Genomic DNA, 5,046 nt, shown 5'->3' with positions numbered 1-5,046 from the left:
AACTGCAAGCCATATATGCAACAATTCCTCGTCCTCGAAGTCAACCATTTCTTAGAGGATCACCAACCATTTGAAGCCACAAACCTGAAGAAAATAAATTCAGAAAATCCCCATATGAGCAGAGAATCATATACCGAAAACCCTAAACTTTCTTTTGACAAAAAATTAAAAAAAACCCTAAACTTTATTAGAAATATATATTATATCCAACTGTAAATGAGCCTTACAGTATTTCCTTTGGATCATTAGGTGATCCTGGCGTTTTCTCCTTTTTGATCTAGGGTTGCTCCAATTGTGTGAAGGAGCTGAAAAAAATAATGAACAGGTTAATGTAACTAAACTAAAACCAACTTTTATACAAAATAATTATATAAAAAATTTCTTACAAAGATTTTGAAGCTCCTCTGTTCATGTGCTTTCCAAGCTCTCCATTGCCTTTCCTCAAAAATTAAAAAAGAAAAAAAAAAAAAGCATTCAGTAACAGCCATATATAAATCAGACCAAAGTCAAAATCAGATGCTGGAACCAAAATAAGTAAAGGCACACAGAAAAAGAATGATATTATGATTTTTCAATTACCAGTTCATCAGCGCCTTCTTCCATAACGAAACCATCACGGTATTTGTCCCAAATTTTCTCTCATCGACTTCCAGATAGGCATCTTACCAAGTCACACTGCTCCAACTGTTCAATTTCCAGATCGGGATCTCAAGCCGCAAACTAGTATTTTGTGACCAGATGGCTTTGTGATTCACGCAAAAAGAAAGAGAAAAGAGAAGAGAGAGAGAGAGAGAAGTGAAACAAAGCATTCTTTTTTCTCTCTTTTGCTTATGTCCAAGTGTTTGAAGTTGAGAAATAAAAAATGTGTTTTAACATTGGGCTGTGTGAAAATATCCAATGGGAGAAACTACCAAAAGCAATCAGTATCCAAATTTACGAAAATTCTGTGGTGCATCGACTGTACCGGTACAGCCGCCTATCCAAGGGCTGAGTTTGCATGTTAAAAATGGATGGCTGAGATTCAATGACTTAGTAACCTGTTGAGCCCTTTGTTATTCAACACGTGAATCGCATGTGACTCTGAGAAAGGCAGGTTTGGAGGATGAAGACGACGCGCTCTCTCCAAATCGAAAATCCCAAACACTCTCAAATCTGCAACTTCTCTGCACACGCCTTGCTATCTTTCCCAATTGTTTTCCAAATCTCACCCAACACTCATTGACTTCTCTCTCAGGAAGCTTATCTTCCCCACTCTCTCAGTCCAAGTGAGAAACTGTGAGAGACTGAGTTATGGAGAGGCAGAGAAGTTTCTCCTTCAAACCCACTAGATTCTTAGTATTTTCTTTTACCATCTCTTCCTCTGTCATTATTCTCACTTTCTTTACCATGTGGATCATCAAAACAACTCCTTCAGTACCCCAAGAAACCCGTCTCCAGTTCAACACATCCTCACTCGTTTTGGGTTTCAAACCCATAACTGTTCAGACATTGACTGGTTTCAGTAGGAATTTTTCAGTAAATGGTCTTAAAGATTCGATCTTGAAGGGTACCCGTTTGAGCAAACCTGAAAATGCTTCTGGGTTTTCTGGGATTTCACTTATTAGTGGGTTACAGTTACAGAGGAAGGAGAACGAATCCCAAGTGCCAGAACACGAAGAGGAAAAAGGCGGTGAGTCGGATGGTAATTTCCCAACAATTGAACACAGTGCACCTACTACAATCCTATTTGTGAACATTGAGAGGACTGCAGAGAAAAATGCTGCAATGAATAAGACTGAAGTCACAAGTAAAAAGAGGATTGATGACAAGAAGACTAGAGGAACTTCATTTGAAATACTCAAATTTCAAGTGGCGGCAGGTTGAGAACAAGAGAGTGAGAGGATGCGATTTTACCAGAGGGAGGTGGGTCTACGATGAGAGATATCCTTTGTACACAAATGGTTCCTGTCCTTTCATAGATGAAGGTTTTAATTGTCAGGGTAATGGAAGATTAGATAAAGATACATGAAGTTGAGATGGCAACCACAAGATTGTGACATTCCAAGGTAATTCCTCCTCCAATCTTTTTATTTATTTGAAAAATCAATTCTAGCCATGTATGTATGATGAATTCTATAAATGCAGTTAGATTGCAGTCGTGATTCTTGAACTACTGCAATCTAACTGCATTTATAGAATTCATCATACATACATGGCTAGAATTGATTCTTGACTAATGCATTTATGTTGGAACTGATCAGAGGGAACTGATCAGAGGGAAAAGACTAGTTTTTGTGGGCGATTCAATCAATAGGAATCAATGGGAATCCATGCTGTGCATGTTAATGGGAGCTATCAAAGATCCAAATAGGGTCTATGAGACGCATAGGCGCAGAATCACCAAAGAGAAGGGGGATTACAGTTTCAAATTTGTGGTAATTCTTCACAGTTGTTCTCTATTGTTGTTTCATTTGCAGGTTACTCAGTATTTAATTTCTGAAGAAGTTTGTTTTACAGGATTACAAGTGTACAGTTGAATATTATGTGTCCCATTTCTTGGTTCATGAAGGCAAGGCAAGAGTAGGGCAGAAGCGGGTGCAAACTTTGCGAATTGATTCCATTGATCACGGCTCATCTATATGGAGAGGAGCTGATACAAAACTAAAGCTGGGCCAGTTCCATTACTGAATTATTACTCTTTTTGAAGTCTGATGATGTGTTAAAACTAAAAAGTGACATGCTCACAGAATACAAGGGATACATCTCATATAAGTAGATATTTCTTGAATTGGAACCCTGATTTGGAGCTTATAACAGGATTAATTACTATCAGGAAGGAGGCTAAAAAGTGACATGCTGAGATTGAATGACTGAATAACCTATTCAGCCCTTTCTTATTTAACCTCATGTGAGCCACACGTAATTGAGGAAAGGAAAAAAATCCAGATTCACATGATGCGTGAGTCACACTGGCGTCGTCTCCTCCACTTTTCTGATAAATGAATAGGCTTGACCTCAACCACCGCTGACTGCTGATAGCAACCATGTGCCTGCAACGAAATCGATGGCGAATTTAAGCCCTAGGTTCTTGTTCAGCAACGGTGTCGTTTCACAGCCTGCCAACACACCGATAACAAGCTTCCTCCCAACGCACCCAGGTACACCATTCCAACACCATTCTCTCTGCTCCTCTGTTTGAAATTCAAATTCAAATTCTATGCTAATATTTTAACTTTGGGTCCAAAAGTTTTAAAGCTCAACCTTTCTTACGTTAATTTCAAATTTTTTTTTTCAAGTGGGTTCAAGGCGAAAATTTATAGGTTTGTTCAATACTTGAACCTTTTTGGAGTTGCTATTGGCCATGGGTAAGTTTGAGTGTTTAAACCTGGGTAAGAACTTGGTGATGGTGTTTGCTTATATGTAATTCAGTGATATAAATTATGCTTTTGGCTAATGGGGTTTTTCTTCTTCTTTTCTTTTGGATGTTGATTGTGATTAAATAGGGAAATAAAGAGGTCTAACTGTTTCTACAAGAATGGTGACACAACACCATGCCATGTAAACAGCAACCCTTATATGATGGCTTTTGGCGTAGCAAATTATCTTCTCTAAAATTCCAAACGTACAGTTATGGTGGCTCTCTATTGTTGCTGCAGTCATGTCCTTCACTTTACTCCTCAATTGCCAAAGTTGCAGCTAAAAACTAATAGCAGCATATACGTTTTATACTGCTAAATTGATGATTTTAAATCTTAGTTTTTAGGATTAAATTGGTTTTGGTAAAGTTGACTTGTGATTTTTTTTAAACTTTATTTTGGCTTGCGTCAATTTCAGAAACTGGAAGTATCAAGGGAACTATGACTTGGATATGCATTGGAATTGTGACACAAATCCAAAAATATTTGGAGGAGCTCTCAAGCACTTGGTGACAAAGCTTTTGCCTACTCTTGCTCTTTGAATCTCAGAGTTGGTGCTTTCTTAGCTATAGGATATGAATACCGTTATTAACATTTCTATAACATTTCTTATGTGCAATTGCATACAATGTTTGTGAAATTGCATACATTTTATGCAATTTTTGACCCATGTATACAATTACCAATAATGTGTATGTTTAAAGCAATTTTTGACCCCTATATGCAATTACCGATAATGTGGAGCGGTCGACTCAAATGCTAGAGTAATCTCTCTCCTCTGTGAGAGTTTTATTCTGTTCTTATCTTACATTTCCTTGTGCAAAAATAATTTACAAATTTTCAAAGAAAAGTATAGTATTTTTAGTAAGTTTTATTTGTTCCATAATTTTTTAAAATTTTATAATTATCAAATCGACCTCCTCACAATTCTTAAAATTTTAAGCTAAAACTAACCTTGGCAAGCTACTCTAATTCTTGAACTAGTAGTTCTCATCATACGAGTCGTCCATGAGGTTAATTGGCTCGTTCCTTAGGTAAATTGCACATAAGAGGTATTTTACTCAGAAAATGTAAAGTGTTCGTTCGATGAGTAAAAGATATCGTTGGATTGGTAAAGAAGATTTCTTTGTCAATTTACTCTAGGAACGATCACGTTTACTCAACAGCCAAACCCCTTACGTTCATCGGATAAAATACCACGTTCATTGAGTAATTTACGTAAAGAATGAGGCGATTTACCTCACGAAAGACAAAGAGGTAAATTACTCAACAAGTCTACAAATGAAAACACACAAAAAAGAGGCCTTTAGCCAAAAATAGGAAATTTGGTGATCTTTGCATACATTATAAGAGTGTGAGCTAATGAGCCTTCTAGTAAAAACAAAAAAAGTTAAAAACCAAAAGAAGGGTGGAATGCAATTGCATATTGTAAACTAAGAATTGCAAACAGACATTACGAAATTGCATATTGTAAACTATTGTAAACTAAGAATTGCAAACAGACGTTACGAAATTGCATACATATATATGCAATTGCATATTGTAAAATAAGAATTGCACATACAGGTTTATGCATATGGATATTGTAAATTGATAATTGCACACATGTGCTATCAAATATGCAATATATGCCCACAAAAACCATTAAACA

The 5,046-nt window shown here is 36.6% G+C and overlaps 1 pseudogene across 1 annotated transcript; it reads left to right on the top strand.

Annotated features, from left to right (window-relative positions):
* The first annotated feature begins 1,000 nt into the window (after positions 1 to 1,000).
* Positions 1,001 to 4,109, top strand: LOC110746257 (protein trichome birefringence-like 6; annotated as a pseudogene). Its single transcript, XR_015833447.1, has 6 exons — positions 1,001 to 2,045; positions 2,176 to 2,194; positions 2,241 to 2,414; positions 2,497 to 2,650; positions 2,797 to 3,137; positions 3,276 to 4,109. The product of XR_015833447.1 is annotated as a protein trichome birefringence-like 6 (transcript).
* Positions 4,110 to 5,046: the final 937 nt, after the last annotated feature.

Source organism: Prunus avium, chromosome 2, assembly GCF_965620075.1.
Source record: "Prunus avium chromosome 2, drPruAviu1.hap1.1, whole genome shotgun sequence".
NCBI classification, from domain to species: Eukaryota; Viridiplantae; Streptophyta; class Magnoliopsida; order Rosales; family Rosaceae; genus Prunus; species Prunus avium.
Note: the sequence above shows the minus strand (reverse complement) of the source record. Positions and strands in the feature narration are given on the sequence as shown.